At 39.5% G+C, this 25588-nt stretch overlaps 1 protein-coding gene across 1 annotated transcript in view; it reads right to left on the bottom strand.

Annotated features, from left to right (window-relative positions):
• AGTPBP1 (ATP/GTP binding carboxypeptidase 1) overlaps nucleotides 1-25301 on the bottom strand; it is a 175169-nt gene extending 149868 nt beyond the window's left edge. Inside the window, exon 1 of the mRNA XM_065879503.1 lies at nucleotides 25139-25301. The gene's annotated coding sequence lies outside the window, so the exon portion shown is untranslated. The remainder of the gene's footprint in view (nucleotides 1-25138) is intronic.
• Between the last annotated feature and the right edge of the window lie 287 nt (nucleotides 25302-25588).

Raw genomic sequence — 25588 nt, 5'->3', positions numbered from 1 at the left:
TCTCTGCAAGACCTTAAAGAAAGCATTTTGACTTCAAGTGACAAGATTCTTGGGGAAAAGATCAAGTGACAAAAGGATATCAAAAGATGCTCTTATTGCTGCTTGGACTTAAGAGTGAAAAAGGATATATCTGCAAATCTCAAGTCTTGCTGACCTAGGGGAACAAAATTTAAAAATAAAATAGAACAAAAAAAAATAGAACAGTATTTTCCCTTTGTTTTCAAACAAGTGTAACGCTGAAATGAGAGATCCTTTCTCTGAATCATCTGTGCAGGCTGAGAACTTGACTTTGAGGAGAAAGAATTTTGTGCACTGCGGTCTGACTATGAAATCAAGATGGTATTTACTGATCTGCCCCTAAAAAGTGCTGGATTTCTATCAAAGAGTAGTGTCCTGCAAATCATAAGAGGGTAATGAACATTTTGCTGCCAGCTTTCAATTTCATTATATGTGTATGGAATTTTTTGTTTAACAAGCATCAAGAGCAAGGAGGAAATCATCTTATGTCAGTTGAAAATGAAATCTGTGAATGGTCAACCAAAGAAAACAAAAACAAGTTTCATATGAAAAACATAAACTTTACTCTTTATTTTTAGCTTTAAAAACTAATAAGTTTATTGTATAAAACCTTTTCATAAAATATCAAGTGATCAACACACATATATATACTCATTTGTAATTCCTGGACCTATATTTGAGCCTCATCATGTTAGTCAGGAAAAAAAGTTTGTTTTTTACGAATTCTGGTATAAATTCTAATGGGCTATATTTTTATTAATATTACTTTGGCTTATAGTTTTTAGATAGCAAATATCTGCACTGTCAATAATTTTCATGTTTGTAGTAAATGCTAGTTAAAATCAGTTTACAGTGGTACTGACAAGAAGATAGACAAAGAGACCAATGGAATAGAACTGCAAGTCTAGAAATAAACACATACATTTATGGCCTATTGATTATTGACAAGGGTGTCAAGTCCATTCCATAATGAAAGAACAGTCTCTTCCATTGCTGGGACAACTGGATTTCCACATGCAAAAGAATGAATTTGAACACCCACTCACACCATAGCTAAAAATTAACTCAAAATGAATCAACGACCTAAATATAAGCACTAAAACTCTTAAAAGAAAACATGGGAGTAAATCTGTATGACCTTGAATTTGGCAATGGATTCTAAGTTATGGCAGCAAAAGCATTAGGAACAAAAAATAAATAAATAAATTGAACTTCAAAATTAAAAACTTCTGTGCATCTAAGGACATTGTCAAGAAGGTGAAAAGACAACATACAGAATGGGAGAACGTATTTGCAAATCAGACATGTCATAAGGGTTTAATATCCAGGGACTTCCCTGGTGGCGCAGTGGTTGAGAGTCTCCCTGCCAATGCAGGGGACATGGGTTCGATCCCTGGTCCGGGAAGATCCCACATGCCACGGAGCAACTAAGCCCGTGTGCCACAACTACTGAGCCTGTGCTCTAGACCTCACGTGCCACAACTACTGAAGCTGGCGCACCACAAATACTGAGCCCGCACGCCACAACTACTGAAACCAGCAAGCCACAACTACTGAAGCCTGCACACCTACAGCCCATGCTCCGCAACAAGAGAAGCCACTGCAACGAGAAGCCCGTGCACTGCAACAAAGAGTAGCCCCCGCTTGTCACAACTAGAGAAAGCCCGGGTGCAGCAATGAAGACCCAGTGCAGCAAAAAGTAAGTAAATAAATAAATAAATTTTAAAAATAAAAGAATGTGGATAAATTGAAACCCTCACACATTGCTGGTGGGAATGTAAAATGGCACAACCACTATGGAAAATAGTTCGGCGGTTCCTCAAAAAGAATTACCATATGACCCTGCAATTCTACTCATAGGTATATACCCACAAGAATTGAAAACAGAGATTCAAACAGATAATTTTACGTCAACGTACATAGCATTCTTCACAACACAGAAACACAAAAACAACCTAAGTGTCTACTGAAAGATGAATGTACAAAATGTGGTATATACATACAATGGAATGTTATTTAGCCATTAAAAGGAATAAAGTTCTAACACATGCTACAGTATGAATTAACCTTGAAAACATTATGCTAAGTGAAATAAGTCAGAAACAAAACAACAAATATTGTACGCTTCCACTTATATAAAATATCTATAACAGGCAAATTCATAGAGATAAAAAGTAGATTGGTTTACTGGGGGCTAGTGGCAAGGGTGAATGGGGAGTCACTGCTTAATGGTTGCAGAGTATCTGTTTGGGGTGATGACAAATTTTGGAAATTAGACAGTGATGACTGTTGTGTAACATCGTGAAAGTAAGTAATGCTACTGAATTATAAGCTTAAAAATGGTTAAAATGGCAAATTGTATGTTAAATATATTTTACCACAATAAAAAGATCATTTTTTTAAAAATCAGCTTACAGTATTTTTTTAAACTAAGTCTACCACGCCTACTTTTCAAAAAAATTGAATCCCATTTTAGCTTAAGCCAGTTATTTAACAGAAATTTATTATTATCACCATATGTGTTTTGTTTTGTTTTTTTGCGGTACACGGGCCTCTCACTGTTGTGGCCTCTCCCGTTGCGGAGCACAGGCTCCGGACACGCAGGCTCAGCAGCTATGGCTCACGGGCCCAGCCGCTCCGAGGCATGTGGGATCTTCCCGGACCAGGGCACGAACCCGTGTCCCCTGCATCGGCAGGCAGACTCTCAACCACTGCGCCACCAGGGAAGCCCTCACCATATGTGTTTTTAAAAATCATAAAAAGGAAAGAGATTAGTCTCCAGAAGAGTAAGCTAAGTTTAACTACCTGGTTATTTTTCAAGCAAGGTTGGTTAAAGTCTTCATTTGCATAAATAAAGAAAAATAAAATTACTCTTGTACAAGCCATATACCACAAGCCATACTATTGATATCTTGTACAGTAAAAATCTGTAAGACTCCTAGGCCTACTTGGATAAAGTACAAAAATACAGTGGGAAATTTAGGAAAAGGAAAAACTGTTTTTTCTACCTACATTACTAACTCACATAAGAGTTTATATCCTGTGTGGGGATGGAGATCCGTACAAAAGAATAGACTAATTAGATGGCCAAAATAAATAGAGGCACAGAAAAATATCATTCTCTATCAAAAAAGCATTAGCAATCATTACTGGAGTACTGTATTGTAAGGCCTAAAATTTCAAGTGCTGTTCTGACAACTTTGAGCCTCACAGGGCCCCAGAGGCCTAATGAGAGTTCTCCCACCCTCACCATAGCCAACAGGAAAGACTCCTCACCCAGCTAGGTCCACTATCAGCTGAACCAATTGCACTCCACTCAGTCCTCAACCGAACTAGTTTCAGTTCCCTGCCAGTCCTCCGAATTATTCAAACAAACTAATCACATCCTCCCACGGGGATGGAGAGTTGCGGGGAGTACTTCATCCTTTTGTTACTCCAAAGCCAATCTCCCATAGACAATTTGGCTAGTTTACTCTACTCCCAAGTACCATTCCCATAGGTTGTGAGTACATGTAACTAAAAAATTGCTGTCTCACCTGATCAGGGCCAGGTAGTAGCCATCCTGTACAATTTAGGACAGGAGATCTCTCTTTCACCAATCAAATGAAGGGAGGTGAACAGGAGGTGGTCAGAAAATTACTATATCTAAACTTTCTGTTTACACTAATATCACACCTGTAACCTGAGACCTGAAAATTATTTCATGGATCCTCCAGGGTATAAAAATTGAGAAAGGCTAGTCTAGTCTCTTGTAGGCAGGGCTGGTACAGACCAGAACAGGTCCAGTGCGGTTCTAGAGCTGGTTAAGTATAGCAGGAGATTCCTGATCACCATGGCCTCCTGACCACAACATTTTCCCAATTTTAAAACAGCAGTAAAGATCTAGAGGCAATTTCACAATTAGACAGGAGGGCTCTTAGACAAAAAAAGACAATAACTCCCTGTGTTTCTCAGTTCTGTGCAGAGGTTTTGGAGGTTGTTCCTTTGAAGCTCAATCAAGAGTCTCTTTAGATGTCTAAACAATTCTGTAAACCACTTAATACCTGTGCTAGATATTGATTCATTCCCCCTCCTCTCCAAATTCACCCTTTTTGCCTGTACTGTAAAAATGGATTTATGCACTTAAAATGCCAATTTCTTTGCCAACTGACATGATACTAAGCTTTGTCAAGAGAGCACTGGAAAGACGCTGTAGGGGAAAAGGATTCTGTTTCATGGTTCCAATGTGCTCAGTTGGCTGCAGCAGGCAAGGCTCCAGGACCCACCCCGACAAGGATGGCTTCTCCAGCACCAGATTCCTGCAGCAGTGCAGCTTCTCCAACAGGAGGTTAGGCAGTTTTGTAGCAGAGTGACGCTGGTGAGTCACCTCCCCAGGAACGCTTTCCCTGCTACCCAAGAGGGCACATATCCAGCAAATTCTCCTAGTGCCACACCTTACCTACTTGACTTGAACGTGCCCCACCTAACCAAGGATAGATGTCAGTGAGCCCTGGGGTTAGAAACTGCTCTTTATATCAGCTATTCTTATATTCTTTAGCGTTACCTTGACTTCTTACTGGTAAATCCCATATTGCTCCAATCCCCTGTTACAATCAATAATTCTTTTTTTTTTTTAATTTTTGTTGGAGTATAGTTGATTTACAATGTTGTGTTACTTTCCGCTGTATGGCAAAGTGAATCAGTTATACATATAAATATATCCATTCTTTTTTAGATCTTTTCCCATATAGGTCATTACAGAGTATTGAGTAGAATTCCCTGTGCTATACGGTAGGTCCTTATTAGTTAATCTATTTTATATATCGTAGTGTACATATGTCAATCCCAATCTCCCAATTTATCCCTCCCTCCCTTTCCCCCCACTAACCATAAATTTGTTTTCTACATCTGTGACTCTATTTCTGTTTTGTAAATAAGTTCATTTGTACTTTTTTTAGATTCCACATATAAGCAATATCATATGATATTTGTCTTTGTCTGACCTACTTCACCTAGTATGATAATCTCTAGGTCCACCTATGTTGCTGTAAATGGCATTATTTCATTCTTTTTTATGTCTGAGTAATATTCCATTATATATATGTACCACATCTTCTTTATCCAATCCTCTATCGATGGACATTTAGCTTGCTTCCATGTCTTGGCTATTGTAAACAGTGCTGCAATGAACATTGGGGTGCATGTATCCTTTCAGATTATGGTTTTCTCCAGATATATGCCCAGGAGTGGGATTGGTAGATCATATGGTAGCTCTATTTTTAAGGAACCTCCATACTGTTCTCCACAGTGGTTGAACCAATTTACATTCCCACTAACAGTGTAGCAGAGTTGCCTTTCCTCCACACCCTCTCCAGCAATTACTGTTTGTAGACTTTTTGATGATGGCCATTCTGACCAGTGTGAGGTGATACCTCATTGTAGTTTTGATTTGCATTTCTCTGATAATTAGTGATGTTAAGCATTTTTCATGTGCTTTTTGGCCATCTGTATTGTCTTCTTTGGAGAAATGTCTATTCATATCTTCTTCCCATTTTTTGATTTTTTTGTTTTGTTTTGTTTTTTGCTTTCGGGGGTTTTTTTTTGACATAGAGCTACATGAGCTGTTTGTATATTTTGGAGACTAATCCCTTGTCGGTCACTTCATTTGCAAATATTTTCTCCCAGTCTGTGGCTTGTCTTTTCATTTTGTTTATGGTTTCCTTTGCTGTGCAGACACTTTTAAGTTTAATTAGGTCCCATTTGTTTATTTTTATTTTTCTTTACTCTAGGAGGGATTGCCTGTCCTAAATTGTACAAGATAGCTACTAGCTGACCCTGATCAGATCAAAAAAGATACTGCTGTGATTTATGTCAAAGAGTGCTCTGCCTATGTTTTCCTCTAAGAGTTTTACTGTCTGCCCTTACACTTACGTCTTTGATCCATTTCGAGTTTATTTTTGTGTATGGTATTAGAGAATGTTCTAATTTTATTTTTTTTTTAATGTAGCTGTCCAGTTTTCCCAGCACTACTTCTCAGCCTTTTGGCTAAGATCAAGTGTAGTCAATAATTCTTTATACTACTCTTTCCCTGTTAAATTACTGCGTGGCTTCTATCTCCTGATCAGATCCAGACTGATATATCCCAACAATTTTTTAAGCTATTTAGTACCCCACGGTAAATAAATCCTCTCTGCTTAAGTTACATCAAGTGGATTCTGTTCTCTATAACTAAATATTCACTGTTTTCTCTTTGAATAAAGAATTTTGGGGGATGGGGGGGTGGGAGGATTTTACAATATTCATAACATCATTTTTTTTTAATTAGGAAGTGATACTAATTATACATGGCCAGGGTTCAGAATAGCTACTGAAGATTATATCCCCAGGTCAGGCTATTAAATACTTTAATTGTAATATTAACTTCATCTTAGAGTACTATCATTCCTGTAATGCCTAACCACTATTTTAAAAAATTAGTCTACAGTGAGATACCACTTAACACCTACTAAAATATCTACAATAAAAAAACACAGATAATGACAAGTGTTAACAAGGATGTGGAGAAACTAGAACACTTATACATTGCTGACGGGAAAGTAAAATGATACAGCTGCTTTGAAAACAGTCTAGCAGTTCCTCAGAAGGCAAAACATAAAGTGGCCATAATGACTCAGCTATTCCATCTCTTGGTACATACCCCCAAAAATGAAAAGTTATATCCATACAAAAACCTGTACACAAATGTTTATAGCAGCATCATTCATAAAAACCAAGAATTGGAAACAACCCAAATGCCCACCAACTGACGAATCGATAAAATGTAGTATATCCATACAATGTAATATTATTCAGTGACAAAAAGAAACAAAGTACTTATATGTGCTACCTGGATAAACCTTAAAAATATTATATTAAGTGGAAGAAGCCAGTCAAGAAGGACCACATAATTATATAACTCCATTTATATGAAATATCCAGGATAGCTAAATCTATAGAGACAGAAAGTGGTCACCTAGGACTAGGAGAGATGGGGATAGGTGTGCAGGAAGAGGCTAAAAGGGTGTGGGGCTTCTTCGAGGGTTAATGAAAATGGTCTAAAACTGACTGTGGTGATGTCTGCACAATTCTGTGAATGTACTAAAATCCACTGAATTGCATACTTTAACCGGTGAAATTGTATGGTATGTGAGTTATATCTCAATACAACTATTTGAAAAAAAAGCTTAATCTCTGCAGGTACTTTCATAATTCAACCATTCCTAAATTAGGATTAGAGACTTAAATCCCTCTGTACCTCAGTGCCTGCTTCTCATGATGGAATACAATATCCTTTACACAAAAGCAAAACTACAGGGCTTCCCCGGTGGCGCAGTGGTTGAGAGTCCGCCTGCCGATGCAGGGGACACGGGTTCGTGCCTCTGTCCGAGAAAATCCCACATGCCGCGGAGCGGCTGGGCCCGTGAGCCATGGCCGCTGAGCCTGCGCGTCCGGAGCCTGTGCTCCGCAACGGGAGAGGCCACAACAGTGAGAGGCCCGCGTACCGCAAAAAAAAAAAAAAACTACAGACCCACCTGGCTCTTGGGAATATGTATTCTGAGTTACTTACCCAAAAGAGGTTTGGGGGGAAAAAAAGCTACACTATGCTGTCACATAAAAATCCACAGTATACACACACCTCCCTCAGTTGGGGGAAGAGTCTGTAAAAATTGATTTTTATACATTTAAATGTGGCTTACACTAGAATTAAATGTGGAAATCTGGCCTTAGCAGAAAATCATACAAGCAAATAAACTTGCTCAAGCTAGCCCACACATAAGGAAAAGTAAACAATTTTGCATATTCTAGCTCAAAAGTACAAAGGTTTGGATCTTCTGAATTTTTGATATTTTCCTGATCTTTTGCTCTCAACTAGAACTAGTTCCAGAGCCTAGAGAATCTAAAAACTGAAACCCTCAGTTCTCACTGGCCTAAGCCTGGAATCAAGCTCATCAGCCAAGTCAATAAACAGGCACACACACATAAGGCATCAGTATTTCATACATGTAAACTGTCCTAATTTTCATTCCACAAGCCACAGAAGAAATTCTGACACACAGCAAAGGTAAAGCTGTATATTCTAAATATATAAAGACTTCAAATACATGTGGTTTTAAATTTATTTCAAGTCAAACTGCTAAAAAAGAAAAAACGCCAAGAACCATATACTGTTCACACTCCAAAGCCCCATCTAAATCTTTTAAAAACAATCTGAGGAAATACGATTCCCTTTGACTTGACTTGCTTAAACAACTTGGTCCAGTTCCCATTCAGCCAGAACAACTTCACTAATTTACTCTCATCTGTTTACTAACAGGTCTCCCCACAAGGTATCATTAGACAAAAAACTTCCACTATTTAAAAACGTTTGAGGGCTTCCCTGGTGGCGCAGTGGTTGAGAGTCCGCCTGCCGATGCAGGGGACACAGGTTCGTGCCCCGGTCCGGGAAGATCCCACATGGGCGCTGAGCCTGCACGTCCCCGCAACAGGAGAGGCCACAACAGTGAGAGGCCCGCGTACAGAAAAAAAAAAAGAAAGAAAGAAAAGAAAATCTGGGTATGCTGAAAAGAGCTTTTTTCAGCTCTCCCTTATTGTTTCATCATCTAAAAGGAAGAAACCACTTTTCAAGAATATAAGTGAACTACTATTCCCCCACAACAGCTATGTCAATGGGATGGAAAATTGTAAATCCTGGTTATTTAATAAGAAAGATCCCAAAGAATATGCTCATACCCCTTTCCCTTATTAAATGAAAAAGAAACTTTAAAGGAAGTAGGTAAATAATATCTATCGTCTAAAGGAAAGAAGAGTAACATTCCCAGCAATAGGCAGACAGAGATTATTATCATTTAAATTAAGAGAGAAATATATACTCTGGACATGATCTGTGTTTATTAACCTACTCTAAATTACAATATTAAGGTATACATTTTCATCTAGTTACCTTAAACATATGACATTTTATGATTAGTTTACTAATGTTTTAAGCTGATCTGCAAACAGGCAAATTTATTTCACTATATTACTATTATTAATTTTATCAGAAAATGTGGATAACAGTAAACCTATAAGAAGCTTATACCTTTCACCTTTCTTCATTATGCATCCTCATTAAAAACACAAGAGTTTGGATGGTTCACACACTACTCCACAAAAGATGCTCTGACATTTACAAAGGTCTAATTTGTTCTGCTATGTGATGTTTTAATTATACTACAAATAATAGGGTCTTATTGTTGGAGGAGCAGAATCCAACTACACTTCAATTAGTTTATTTAAAATAACTCTTCCACCCAACACTGATTCCAACTGACTATTTTTATACTTAAACAAGTGCCAAAATTCCTAAATCCATATAGGTGATGGAAGAAATTAAAATTCTTACCTTGAAACACATATTTTCCTTGCCTCTAACCTATGACTCTAACCCATTAAAATGGTTTAAGTTTTGTTTATTTGTTTCTTTGTTTGTTTTAAGGAAAGTACCACAGCCCTAAGTCACCTCCCACTAATATCACAATAGGAATCAAAATATACAGGACATGAGGAACTCAAAAAGCTCTCAGGCATATAAGAAACTAATAGCAAAATGACAAAAGTTCCTCCTTATGAATAATTACTTTAGATGTAAATGGATTAAACTCTCCAATAGACATTGACAAAAATGGATTTTAAAAACATGATCCAACTATATGTTCTCTACAAGAGACTTACTTTAGATACAAAGGTACAAATGGATAGAAAGTGAAAGGATGGAAAAAGATATGACATGCAAATAGTAACCAAAAGAGATCACGGGTGGCTGTACTAATACCAGACAAAATAGACTTTAAATCAAAGGTGGTTATAAAATATAAAGAACACTATACATTAATAAAAGGCTCAAGAGAGCAAGAAGATATAGCAATTATAAACATTCACCTAATAACAGACTATCAAAATATATGAAGCAAAAACTGACAGAATTAAAGGGGAAAATAGACAGTTCTATAATAACAGTTGGCAGTTTCAACACTCTACTCTCAATAATGGATAGAACAACCAGACGCAAGGTAAGTAAGGAAATAGAGGACTTGAACAACACAATTAACCAACTAGAGATAACAGACATATATAGAACAGTCTACCTAACAACAGATTATACATTCTTCTCAAGTACAAGTGGGACATTCTGCAGAATACACGATATATCAGGCTACAAATTATGTCTCAATAGATTTTTAAAGACAGATAATCATACAAAGTATTTTTCCTAACTACAACAGAATGAATTTAGAAATCAGTAAAAGAAAAATTAGAAAATTCACAAATTTGTGGAAATTAAACAATATGCTCTTAAACAACCACTGGGTCAAAGTAGAAATCCTAAGGGAAATTAGAAATACTTAAAAGACAAATAAAAACAAAAAATACAACATACCAAAATTTATTAGATGCAATGAAAGTAATGCTAAGGGGGAAATTTATAGCTATAAACACGTATTAAAAAATAAGAAAGATCTCAAATCAACAGCTTAACTTTACAATTTAAGGAACTAGAAAAAGCTGAAACCCAAAGCTAGCAGAAAGAAGAAAATAATAAAGACTAGGGCAGAGATAAATGCAACAGTGAATAGAAAAATAATACAGAAAAATCAACAAAAACAAAAGTTGATTCTTCAAAAAATTAACAAAATTGACAAAACTTTAGCAAGATTAAGAAAAAAGAAGCAAATTACTAATCAGAAAGTGCAGACATTACTGATTCCACAGAAATAAAAAAGATTTTATGAGAGCACTGTGAACAACTGTGCACCAACAAAGTGGATAACCTAGGTAAAACTGACAAATTTCTAGAAACCTATTATGTCACAAAGAAATAGAAAATCTGAATAGACCCATAATTATTAAGGAGATTGAGCCAGTAATCAAAATGCTCCCAACAAAGAAAAGCCCCAAACCTGATGGCTTCACTAGTGAACTCTACCAAACATTTAAAGAATATCAATGCTTCTCAAATTCTTCAAAAAACTGAAGTGGAGGGAACACTTCCTAACTCATTCTATGAGGCATCGCCCTGATACCAAAGCCACACAAAGACATTACAAGAAAACTACAGACCAATACCCCTTTGAACACAGATCCAAAAAATCCCCCACAAAATATCAGCAAACTGAATTCAGCAGCATAAATGCAAATCAAAAGCACAATGAGATATCACTTAACACCCATCAGGATGGCTACTATCCAAAAAAAAACAAAAAACAAAAAAAATCCATACATAGGAAATAACAAGTGTTGACAAGGATGTAAAGAAATTGGAACGCTTGTTCAATGTTGGTGCTGGTATGAATGTAAAATGATGCAGCCGTGATGTAAACAGTATGGTCATTCCTCAAAAAATTAAAAATAGAATTACCATATGACCCAGCAATTCCACTTCTGAGTATGTACCCAAAAGAACTAAAAGCAGGGTCTCAAAGAAATATGTGCACACCCATGTACGCAGCAGCAGCATTATTCACAACAGCCAAAAGGTAGAAGCAACCTAAGTAACCATCAATGGATAAAAAAAAAAAAAAAAAAGAACAAATATGGTATATACATACAATGGAATGTTAGCCTTAAAAAGGAAGGAAATTCTGACACACGCTACAGTGTAGATGAAACTTGAAGATACCATACTAAAAGAAATAAGCCAATCACAAAAGAACAAATACTGTATGATTCCATTCATATAATGTAGATAAAGTAGTCTAATTCAGAGAGAGAAAAAACAAAATGGTAGCTGCCAGGGGCAGGTGGAAGCGGAAGAAATGGGCAGCTATTGTTTAATGGATCAAGAGTTTTAGTTTTGCAAGATGAAAAGTTCTAGAGATGGATGGTAATAATGGATGCACAACAATGTGAATTACTTAATGCCACTGAACTGTATATGGTTAAGGGCTTCCCTGATGGTGCAGTGGTTAAGAATCCACCTGCCAATTCAGGGGACATGGGTTCGAGCCCTGGTCCGGGAAGATCCCACATGCCGCGGAGCAACTAAGCCCGGGCACCACAACTACTGAGCCTGTGCTCTAGAGCCCACAAGTCACAACTACTGAGCCTGCATGCCACAACTACTGAAGCCCGCACATCTAGAGCCCATGTTCCAAACAAGAAAAGCCACCACAATAATAAGCCTGTGCACCACAATGAAGAATAGACCCCTCTCACCACAACCAGAGGAAAGCCCACATGCAGCAACAAAGGCCCAACGCAGCCAAAAAATAATAAAATCATTTATTTTAAAAAGAGATTAAAATGCTAAATTTTATGTTATATATATTTTACCATAATTTCTAAAAATGAATTTTTAAATCAAAATATGGACCAAAAATATGAATGAGTCAATATGTTAAAAATTGGAAAAAATAAGTTTCAAATGTAAACACAAAATTAAAACTGGGGGGGACTGGTTAGATGGTGGAGTAGAAGGACGTGCTCTCACTCCCTCTTCTGAGAACACCAGAATCACAACTAACTGCTGAACAATCATCGACAGGAAGACACTGGAACTCACCAAAAGAGATACCCCACATCCAAACACAAAGGAGAAGCCACGACGAGATGGTAAGAGGGGCACAATCACAATAAAATCAAATCCCACAACTGCTCAGTGGGTGACTCACAAACTGGTATTAGAACACTAATACCACAGAAGTCCACCCACTGGAGTGAAGGTTCTGAGCCCCAGGTCAGGCTTCCCAACCTGGGGGTCCGGCAAGGGGAGGATGAATTTCTAGAGAATCAAACTTTGAAGGCTAGCGGGATTTGACTGCAGGACTTCGACAGCACTGGGGGAAACAGAGACTCCACTCTTGGAGGGCACACACAAAGTAGTGTGTGCACTGGGACACAGGGGAAGGAGCAGTGACCCCATAGGAGATTGAACCAGACTTACCTGCTAGTGTTGGAGGGTCTTCTGCAGAGGTGGGGGGTGGCTGTGGCTCACCGTGAGGACAAGGACACAGGCAGCAGAAGTTCTGGGAAGTACTCCTGGGCGAGAGCCTTCCCAGAGTCTGACATTAGCACCACCAAAGAGCACGGGTAAGCTCCAATGTTGGGTCGCCCCAGGCCAAACAACTAACAAAGAGGGAACCCAGCGCCACCCATCAGCAGACAAGCGGATTAAAGTTTTACTCAGCTCTGCCCACCAGAGCAACATCCAGCTCTACCCACCACCAGTCCCTCCCATCAGGAAACTTGTACAAGCCTCTTAGATAGGCTCATCCATCAGAGGGCAGACAGCAGAAGCAAGAAAAACTACAATCCTGCAGGCTATGGAACAAAAACCACATTCACAAAAAGATAAAGGAGATGAAAAGGCAGAGGGCTTTGTACCAGATGAAGGGACAAGATAAAACCCCAGAAAAACAACTAAATGAAGTGGAGATAGGCAACCTTCCAGAAAAAGAATTCAGAAAAATGATAGGGAAGATGATCCAGGACCTCAGAAAAAGAATGGAGGCAAAGATCGAGAAAATGCAAGAAATGTTTAACAAAGATCTAGAAGAATTAAAGAACAAACAGAGATAACAATACAATAACTGAAATGAAAACTACACTAGAAGGGATCAATAGCAGAATAACTGAGGCAGAAGAACGAATAAGTGACCTGGAAGACAGACTGGTGGAATTCACTGCTGCAGAACAGAATAAAGAAAAAAGAGTGAAAAGAAATGAAGACAGCCTAAGAGACCTCTGAGACAACATTAAACGCAACAACATTCACATTAGAGTGGTCCCAGAAGGAGACAAGAGAGAAAGGACCCCAGAAAATATTTGAGAGATTACAGTCAAAAACTTCCCTAACGTGGGAAAGGAAATAGCCACCCAAGTCCAAGAAGTGCAGAGAGTCCCATACAGGGTAAATGCAAGGAGAAACATGCCGAGACACGTAAAAATCAAATTGGCAAAAATTAAAGACAAAGAAAAATTACTGAAAGCAGCAAGGGAAAAATGACAAATAACGTACAAGGGAACTCCCATAAGGTTAACAGCTGATTTCTCAGCAGAAACTCTACAAACCAGAAGGGAGTGGCAGGACATATTTAAAGTGATGAAAGGGAATAAACCACAACCAAGATTACTCTACCTGGCAAAGATCTCATTCAGATTTGATGGAGAAATCAAAAGCTTTACAGACAAGCAAAAGCTAAGAGAATTCAGCACCACCAAACCAGCTCTACAACAAATGCTAAAGGAACTTCTCTAATTAGGAAACACAAGAGAAGAAAAGGACCTACAAAAACAAACCCATAACAACTAAGAAAATGGTAATAGGAACATATATATTGATAACTACCTTAAACGTGAATGGATTAAATGCTCCAACCAAAAAACATAGACTGGCTGAATGGATACAAAAACAAGACCCATATACATGCTGTCTACAAGAGACCCACTTCAGACCTAGGGACACATACAGACTGAAAATGAGGGGATGGAAAAAGATATTCCATGCAAGTGGAAATCAAAAGAAAGCTAGAGGGCTTCCCTGGTCGCGCAGTGGTTGAGAGTCTGCCTGCCGATGGAAGGGGACATGGGTTCGTGCCCTGGTCCGGGAAGATCCCGAGTGCCGCGGAGCGGCTGGCCCCGTGAGCCATGGCCACTGAGCCTGCGCGTCCGGAGCCTGTGCTCCACAACGGGAGAGGCCACAACAGTGAGAGGCTCGCGTACCCCACACACACACACACACACACACACAAAGAAAGCTAGAGTACCAATACTCATATCAGATAAAATAGACTTTAAAATAAAGAATGTTACAAGAGACTAGGAAGGACACTACATAATGATCAACAGATCAATCCCAAAAGAAGATATAACAATTATAAATATATACGCACCCAACATAGGAGCACCTCAATACATAAGGCAACTGCTAACAGCTATAAAAGAGGAAATTGACAGTAACACAATAATACTGGGGGACTTTAACACCTCACTTACACCAATGGACAGATCATCCAAACAGAAAATTAATAAGGAAACACAAGCTTTAAATGACACAACAGACCAGGTAGATTTAATTGATATTTATAGGACATTCCATCCAAAAACAGCAGATTACACTTTCTTCTCAAGTTCACATGGAACATTCTCCAGGATAGATCACATCTTGGGCCACAAATCAAGCCTCAGTAAATTTAAGAAAACTGAAATCACATCAAGCATCTTTTTTGACCACAGTGCTATGAGATTAGAAGTGAATTACAGGGAAAAAAATGTAAAAAACACAAACACATGGAGGCTAAACAATACATTACTAAATAACCAAGAGATCACTGAAGAAATCAACGAGGAAATTTTAAAAAGTACCAAGAGACAAATGACAATGAAAACATGACAATCCAAAACCTATGGGATGCAGCAAAAGCAGTTCTAAGAGGGAAGTTTATAGCAGTACAAGCCTATCTCAAATAAACAATCTAACCTTACACCTAAAGGAACTAGAGAAAGAAGAACAAACAAAACCCAAAGGTAGCAGAAGGAAAGAAATCATAAAGATCAGAGCAGAAATAAATGAAATAGAAACAAAGGAAACAATAGCAAAGATCAATAAAACTAAAAGCTGGTTCTTCGAGAAGATAAATAAAATTGATAAACCATTAGCCAGACTCATCAAGAAAAACAGGGAGAGGACTCAAATCAATAAAATTAGAAATGAAAAAGGAGAAGTTCCAACAGAAACCTCAAAAATACAAAGCATCCTAAGAGACTACTACAAGCAAATCTATGCCAATAAAATGGACAACCTGGAAGAAATGGACAAATTCTTAGAAAGGTATAACCTTCCAAGACTGAACCAGGAAGAAATAGAAAATATGAACAGACCAATCACAAGTAATGAAATTTAAACTGTGACTAAAAATCTTCCAACAAATAAAAGTCCAGTACCAGATGGCTCCACAGGTGAATTCTATCAAACATTTAAAGAAGAGCTAACACCCATCTTTCTCAAACGCTTCCAAAACATTACAGAGGAAGGAACACTCCCAAACACATTCTATGAGACCACCAGCACCCTGATACCAAAACCAGACAAAGAAACTACAAGAAAAGAAAATTAAAGACCAATATCACTGATGAATATAGATGCAAAAACCCTCAACAAAATACAAGCAAACAGAATCCAACAACACATTAAAATGATCATACACCACGATCAAGTGGGATTTATCCCAGAGATGCAAGGATTCTTCAATATATGCAAATCAATCAATGTGATACACCATACTAACAAATTGAATAAAAACCGTATGATCATCTCAATAGATGCAGAAAAAGCTTTTGACAAAATTCAACACCCATTTATGATAAAAACTCTCCAGAAAATGGGCAGAGAGGAAACCTACCTCAACATAACAAAGGCCATATATGACAAACCCACAGCAAACATCATTCTCAATGGTGAAAAACTAAAAGCATTTCCTCTAAGATCAGGAACAAGACAAGGATGTCCACTGTCACCACTATCATTCAACATTATTTTAGAAGTCCTAGCCAGGGCAATCAGAGAAGTAAAAGAAATAAAAGGAATACAAATTGGAAAAGAAGTAAAACTGTCACTGTTTGCAGATGACATGATACTATGCATAGAGAATCCTAAAGATGCCACCAGAAAACTACTAGACCTAATCAACGAATTTGGTAATGTAGCAGGATACAAAATTAATGGACAGAAATCTCTTGCATTCCTATACACTAATGATGAAAAATCTGAAAGAGAAATTAAGGAAACACTCCCATTTACCATTGCAAATACCTAGGAATAAACCTACCTAGGGAGACAAAAGACCTGCATGCAGAAAACTATAAGACACTGATGAAACAAATTAAAGACAATACCAACAGATGGAGACATATACCATGTTCTTGGATTGGAAGAATCAATATTGTGAAAATGACTATACTACCCAAAGCAATCTACAGATTCAATGCAATCCCTATCGAATTACCAATGGCATTTTTACAGAACTAGAACAAAAAATCTTAAAATTTGTATAGAGACAAAAAAGACCCCGAATAGACAAAGAAGTCTTGAAGGAAAAAAATGAAGCTGGAGGAATCAGACTCCCTGACTTCAGACTATACTACAGAGCTACAGTAATCAAGATAATATGGTACTGGCACAAAAACAGAAATATAGATCAATGGAAAAAGATAGAAAGCCCAGAGATAAACCCATGCACCTATGGTCAACTAATCTCTGACAAAGGAGGCAAGGATATACAATGGAGAAAAGACAGTCTCTTCAATAAGTGGTGCTGGGAAAACTGGACAGCTACATGTAAAAGAATGAAATTAGAACACTCCATAACACCATACACAAAAATAAACTCAAAATGGATTATAGACCAGACACTATAAAACTCTTAGAGGAAAACATAGGAAGAACACTCTTTGACATAAAGCAAAGCAAGATCTTTTTTGATCCACCTCCTAGAGTAATGGAAAGAAAAACAAAAATAAGCAAATGGGACCTAATGAAACTTAAAAGCTTTTGCACAGCAAAGGAAACCATAAAAAAGACGAAAAGACAACCCTCAGAATGGAAGAAAGTATTTCCAAATGAGTCAACGGACAAAGGATTAATCTCCCAAATATATAAACAGCTCATGCAGCTCAATATTAAAAAAACAAACAACCCAATCCAGAAATGGGCAGAAGACCTAAATAGACATTTCTCCAAAGAAGACATACAGATGGCCAAGAAGCACATGAAAACCTGCTCAACATCAGTAATTATTAGAGAAATGCAAATCAAAACCACAATGAGGTATCACCTCACACCAGTTAGAATGGGCATCATCAGAAAATCTACAAACAACAAATGCTGGAGAGGGTGTGGAGAAAAGGGAACCCTCTTGCACTCTTGGTGGGAATATAAATTGATACAGCCACTATGGAGAACAGTATGGAGCTTCCTTAAGAAACTAAAAATAGAATTACCATACGATCCAGCAATCCCACTACTGGGCATATACCCAGAGAAAACCATAATTCAAAGACACATGCACCCCAATGTTCACTGCAGCACTATTTACAATAGCCAGGTCATGGAAGCAACCTAAATGCCCATCAACAGACGAATGGATAAAGAAGATGTGGTACATATATACAATGGAGTATTACTCAGCCATAAAAAGGAACGAAATTGGGTGATTTGTAGAGAATATGGATGGATCTAGAGGCTGTCACAGAGTGAAGTAAGTCAGAAGGAGAAAAACAAATATCGTATATTAATGCATATATGTGGAACCTAGAAAAACTGTACAGATGAACCGATTTGCAGGACAGAAGTGGAGACACAGATGTAGAGAACAAACGTATGGACACCAAGAGGGGAAAGCGGCAGGGGGTGGGGGTGGTAGTGTGATGAATTGGGCGATTGGGATTGACATTTATACATTGATGTGTATAAAATGGAAGACTAGGGCTTCCCTGGTGGCGCAGTGGTTGAGAGTCCGCCTGCCGATGCAGGGGACACGGGTTCGTGCCCGGGACCGGGAAGATCCCACATGCCGCAGAGCGGCTGGGCCCATGAGCCATGGCCGCTGAGCCTGTGTGTCCAGAGCCTGTGCTCCGCAACGGGAGAGGACACAACAGCGAGAGGCCCGCGTAAGGCAAAAAAAAAAAAAAAAAAAAAAAGTAAGACTAATAAGAACCTGCTGTATAAAGAAATAAAAGAAAATCTGGACCAAAAAAAAATCTGTTAAAGAGGAAAAAATTTTTAATTTAATTTAATTAAAAAAAAATTAAAACTGATGAGATAAAATTAACAGATGAAAGAGACATTTTCAAGGCAAAGAAAAAATCCCAGAACCCCAGAATTGTAGCAGGCTTCAAAGATCTTGTGGAAGTCAAATTCTTTCACTCTGTAAATTAGGAGAGAAGCTCCTCAGGGAAGTTAGCTGTCTCGCTTCAACTATCATCAGTCAGTTCTGCTACATTCAACAAGAAGCTGTGCCTACCACAAATTAACAAATCTGGAGTTTTTGTCAAAAATAGCATTCTTTTGGGGCTTCCCTGGTGGCGCAGTGGTTGAGAGTCTGCCTGCCGATGCAGGGGACACGGGTTCGTGTCCCGGTCCGGGAAGATCCCACATGCCGCGAACCGGTTAGGCCCGTGAGCCATGGCCGCTGAGCCTGCGCGTCCAACGGGAGAGGCTGCAACAGTGAGAGGCCCGCGTATCACACACAAAAAAAATAGCATTCTTTTCAATTCATTAAACTCTATTATATGTGGACAGTGTTAACATTTTTATTACTATTATTCTACCATAAATCCTTCATTGACATTATTATTATTATTATTCCCAATGTAACCTATACCCTTATAATCATAATCGTAAATCATTTTCCCCATAGGGAAAAGATGTGACACAAAGACAGCAAGTACTGGTCACCTCTCCTTAGGATGGTTCATCCTCAGCATGAATTAAATGAGAAATGAAGGGAGCTAAGTAGTTTATCTTTTTTTTTTCCAGCTTATGAGCTGGGTATCAAGCGAGTTTTCCATACTGTGCCTTCACTATATTTGTCTAATATGTAAAATCCAAAAAAAATTAGATTTGAACATTTATGTGGAAATGTACTACCAAATCTTCTTAAGATAGTGTAATTTCAGAATACTAATAATATAGCCCCCTCGTATCAGCACTTGACTAAAACCCTAAGAAACCTCTCAACTTTCTATGAATAACCTTTCCTCTGCTTACATGTTTTTTTTTAAAGAAGGCCTTTACAGGGACCCAAAAGTCTGAAGAAAAATAGACTAGAAATAGTTACTACCACTTTCCTTCCTAATCAAAATTTGGTAGAAATCCCCTATGATTTATACTATAAGTCCTCAAAGTGTGGTCTGTGGAACCCTGGAGTCCCAACACCCTTTTAGGGGGTCCACGAGGTCAAAGCTATTTTTATAATAATACTAAAACATTATTAGCCTTTTTAACTATATTAGCATTTACACTAATAGTGCAAAAGCAATGGCGTGTAAAATTTCTGGCACCTTGGAACAAATTATAATGGTGGCACCAAACTGTACTGTTATTGGTGATTGTATTTTCACCATCAAGCACCAGCAATTATAAAAAAGTCTGTTTCACTTAAGAATGTCCCTGAAATAGTAAAAAAATATTAATTTTATTAAATCTTGGCCCTTGCATACATATTCTTTTAATGTTCTATGTGAAAAAATGGTTAAGTATGCATGAAGCCTTTCTTGCTATATAGTAAATTATAATGCTTGACAGCTGTCTCAAGGAAAAGTGCTTCTGTAACTGAATTGAGAGCTTGAATTAGCCTTTTTCATTAAACACCACCTTTACTTAAAAGAATGACTTAGGTATTTTGGCAGAGGTTTGCTCAGAAATGAATGAAGTCTATTTGTCACTTACAGGAAACAACTGACAATCATATTTGTTGCCAATGATAAAATTTGAGCTTTCAAGCAAAAATCAGATTTTTGGAAAACTCATAACCACCATCATGTCACAACTGGGACAGCTTCCCAATAACTTGTTTCTGATGGAATAGGTGGTGATATTGATATTAACAAACATGATTTTTTTAATATTTTGTAGTGAAAAGTAACTCACTGAACCAATATTTACAAATGACCAGGGCATGATGTTATAAATTCAGGCATGGGCATTAGGTCCACTCTAAGTTCAGACCAACAGATTTTAACATAACATTATTAAAAAGTCCAATGTTACGATTTCAGATTCCATACTGCAACTGTCAAGGAGGAAGAAAACTTTCCTCTACCCTTCTTCTAGGTTATTCTGTCTGGTCTAAGAATTAAATTGGCATGAGACAGATTAACAGGAGAAAAGCAAATTTAATTCATATATATGGGAATCCCAACCACATGAGGGGTCACAGACCCTACATATATCAGAGTTTCAAAGACAGAAAGGTAAAATGAAGTGTGTATGTCATCCTGAGCTACAGAATCGGATAGGGGCCTGGGGCTTCCAAGAACTAAGGTCATTCACAGGACAAGAAGAGCAGATGTTTGACAATACGATGTTTGTCTGCCATATAGATGGGGCCACTAGGATAAAATTTATCGCTGGTAATAACTCTTTTTCTGGGAAAAATCCCCAATTTAAATTCTTCTAGGTAGTTAAGGAAGGGGCAGTAGTTTCCCTTGAACAGGCAGTTTCTCAACTGCCTTTAGCTCAAAATAATCCACACTCAAAAGTGGCACATTTTGGGAGGTTCATTCCAAACCTTTATATAACTAACTAAAAACTGTCATATGCTGAGTTTTGATGTAGTACCAAACAAGTATATCCATAATTATCTGGAGGCTATCAAAATATCCCTTCCTTTTTCAGCCATTAACTGTGTAAGGCTGGATTTCTCTCTGTATATATACTTCAACCCAAACAATATATTGCAATAGACTGAATGCAGAAGCAGATATGAGAATCCCACTGTTTCTATTAAACCAGACATTAGAGATTTACAAAATCTAGAATGCCAGTCTTCTCACTCCTTTATTTATTCTTGAAAAATAGTCATCTTTCACTAAAAAAAATGTTTATATTAACGTAATGGGTTTATAATGATCATTTTAAGTGAATTAATAAAAATTTTGCATCTTTGCTTTAATTTATAATATATAAAAGCTTTTTGTGGTGCTCAATAATTTTTTAAGAGTATAAAAGGGTCCTGAGACCAAACATTTGAAAGCACCTGATGTAAAGAACAAAGTATTAATATCAGATCCCTGCAAACCAAAAAGAACAAGAAGTACATTTTAAACTTTTTTTTAGTTTTCCTAGGAAAATTACATGAAAACTGAAAAGGAACACAATGGCAAATCAAAATTAACCTCATTCTAAGTAACATCAATACAGAATTTTTTTAAAAAAAAGAATGCTTAGATGAAAGTGATTTTATATATCCTGGATACATGCAATATCTTGATTAGATAAACACATAAATATATCCATTAATAGTTTGATAGATAATATTTTTGATAGCTGCACATGACAGCCAAAGAAACATGCAATCACAAACTCAAAAACAGGTGATTAAAATAGCAGCCACCACCACCATGAGGGAGACAATCCAAGGTTCTGTCAGAAGGGACAAACAGGGATACTACAGCCACTCTCCGGCAGCATCTCAGGGCACCCAGCTCAGGGTCTAGCTGTTCTAAACTAAATAAATTACATGCTTCCAAGCCAGGACAGTAACACTAAGCTCTCACTTAGCCCCAGCAGAGCAAATGGGTCATCGTGGAATTAATCTGGAATAACAGTGCTCGATCAGCCCAAAGCCCCTTTTCAGCTTACTAGATCCCTTGCACTGAGGAAAAACACTAGCAATATTTACTGAGCATTTACTATGTGCCAGGCATTGTGGGCTAAGCACTTTAGATGTGTTAACTCATTTAATATTCAAGATCATCTTAAGAGTATACACCATAATTATCTCCATTTTTGGAGTTGAGAAAATTGAAGCACAAAGAAGATAAATAACTTGCTCAAAGCAAAGCCAGGATTCAAATGCAGCCTGTCTGGCTCTGAGGGCCAGCCCCTTAGCCACTACACTGTAGTACACAGGGGCACAGTAACCAACAATAATATATAAAGTTTAAATTCAGTGTCCACTGTTGACAATTTCTGTTGTTTACACTGAGACCTACTGCCTAAGAGAAGGTCCCAATTTGCAGAGAGCCCTCTGACAGGTCATCCATTTCTACCCATGCACTGTTCAACTTCCAGGTATTAAGGGGCTTCGAGCAAGAAAAGTAGATTTTAGAAGGTGAAACTGTGGAAGAGATTTTTTTTTGTCCAAGATATAGAATATGATACAAATTAGATGATTTCACACATCTTGGACCTCTTTTTCTTCAACAATTGAAAATAAAACCGTTATTATATAGGAATCTAGCTAGACTATTCCAAAGAGAATAATGCCTCAATTCAAGTCAACTAAAAAAGCTTTATAAAAACTGCATTTACAAAAGTTCAGATTACACTATACATTTAAATGTTTTGCAATGTGGCTAATTACAAGGGTAGCTCTATGTCTATACTTTTCATTTCAGTGTTCAGAGTGAGACTGCAGTTCTAAGTATGTGTTGAAGCAATTCAAGGCAGAGTTTTGAGGTCATTAAAAATGAACCTAGGGCTTCCCTGGTGGCACAGTGGTTAAGAATCTGCCACAACTACTGAAGCCCGCGCCTAGAGCCCGTGCTCTGCAACAAGAGAAGCCACCGCAATGAGAAGCCCTCGCACTGCAACGAAGAGTAGCCCCCGCTCACCGCAACTAGAGAAAGCCCTCGCACAGCAACAAAGACCCAATGCAGCCGAAAATAAAATAAATAAATTTTTTAAAAAATGAACCTATAACTTCACTGTAGAAATTAATTCAAGCAAAGTGGAATGGGAAACAGAACAGGTCATGTTACAACTCATCCTTAAGGATGAGAAATAAGGAGTGGATAAGGCACTGCTAACTCTCTCACAGTAATTACATAAGAAAATGCTTACAGATCTTTCAGGGTTTTGTTTGATTTTAACATTTGGCACACGTTTTAAAATATGTACCATATAAAGTGCCTTAAATAAACTACTACTTTTTTGGCCTGCTGAACTGAAAACATTCCACAATACAATTACAAAAACCACTTTCTGGTTTTCTCAGAGAAAAAAAAAGACAATTTATAAGACGAATTCAGAGGTTAACAAAGAAAGAGATAACCTGATTTACATAAAGATTCCAACACGGGGGCTTCCCTGGTGGCGCAGTGGCTGAGAGTCCACCTGCCGATGCAGGGGACACGGGTTCGTGCCCCAGTCCGGGAAGATCCCACATGCCGCGGAGCGGCTGGGCCCGTGAGCCATGGCCGCTGAGCCTGTGCGTCCGGAGCCTTTGCTCCGCAGCAGGAGAGGCCACAACAGTGAGAGGCCCGCGTACCGCAAAAAAAAAAAAAAGATTCCAACAAGAACATAAATGGTAAGTGAAAATGAGTGATCCAGAAGACTATTAAAGTCCCTTCTACCTACAAACTGTCGTACATCATAAACACTGCTACAATTTTGAATACCTGAAAAAAAAAAAACCACACAGAATATTGCCAAAGAAAATTTCGACTGAGTCTTACAACATATTAGGTCATCGGCAGTGCTAGACCTGCAAGCACTTGAGGAAGCTATCTTAAAATGAGAAATGGGCTTTAAGTTATCAACATTCACAACGATGTGTAAAACTCTATTCTGTGATGAGTAAATGCCCAGGAAAGGAAACGAACCAATTCAAAACTGCACTAGTACTTTAAGAGGCTTAAAGGCACAGGAGGGAAACAACTATTGAGCCCAGCAAGCCTTTGCGTTGGGTTGCAGGAGTCCCTGAACACTTGCATTAAGAACCCGCAACTCAGGAAGGAAGGCTGGAGGGAAACTCTGCACTGTCATCTAGGGCGATCTGATTCAGGTTCAAATCAAACCCACAGGGCGCCAAGTTGTAAGCAGAGAACACACTTCAGGCCAAGCTACCCACTGAGAGGGAGCAAGCCCAGCCATCGCCGACGTCACACCACAGCCCACCCTGAAGCCCGGCGCACCTAAGGGCTGGGAGCTGGGGCGGCTGGGGAGGCGGGGTGCGCGCCCGGCCCCTGCCCGCCGCCCCTCGGCTCCGCTCCGCGCTGTACCGCAGCCACTCGCGCGGTCACCGCCGAGAGAAAGGGAGAGCAGGGCAGGGGGCCGTCTCTGCCCGGAGACCGCGCCAAGCACCCTCCGCGGGGACTGGAGCGGGGACGACCGAGCCTCCATGGGTGGGGGCGGGGCGTTTTCCAGAAACCGGTCAAAGGCCCCACCCATCAGGGGTTCCTCTCAAGACCCGGTCCACCCCCCGAAAGACGCGGGTTACACAACCTGACAGGTAAGGGGCGGAGGGATCGCAGGACGCAGACCGGGGCGGGCCCGGGGTCGCTCCTCCCCGGCCTCCCCAGCCCCCAGGACGCCGCGGATGAGAAGATAGGAGGGGTGGCGGGCGGGCTAACCGCAGCCGAGGGGCTGCCGGCCCGGTCGCGCTGACGGCGGCAGGGCGCTCACCGGCTCAGGATGGGGCGCTGGCAGGGACTGGGTAAAGGTGCAGCACCCGGCTCAGCGTCGGCAGCGCGGGCCGATGCTCTCCGGGGGCCCGGCGGACGCCTCACCGCCCGCCGCCGGGTGTTTTCATACAAACCCCGGTGGCAGAAGAGGAGGCGGCGGCGGACCCTGCCCGCATCCCGGGCAACGTCAGCGCGGCGCCCCGCCCACCGCACTCCTCGGCCAGCAGGCTAGCGCGCGCCGGGCGGGAGGGAGGGCGGGGCACGCGTGCGCGCGGGCCGGGCCGGGCGCGCGCCGCGGGAGGGCGGGGCGCGCGCCGCGGGGAGGGCGGGGCGCGCGCGCGGGCAGGAGCGGGGTTGGGGGTGCTGGGGAGTGCGCGTGGAGAAGGAGGGAGCGCGCGCAGGGGGGAGGGCGGGGCGCACGCGCCGTTGTTTGGGGGCGGGAAGGCCGGGC

This window comes from Phocoena phocoena, chromosome 6 (assembly GCF_963924675.1).
Source record: "Phocoena phocoena chromosome 6, mPhoPho1.1, whole genome shotgun sequence".
Taxonomy (NCBI): domain Eukaryota; kingdom Metazoa; phylum Chordata; class Mammalia; order Artiodactyla; family Phocoenidae; genus Phocoena; species Phocoena phocoena.
Note: the sequence above shows the minus strand (reverse complement) of the source record. Positions and strands in the feature narration are given on the sequence as shown.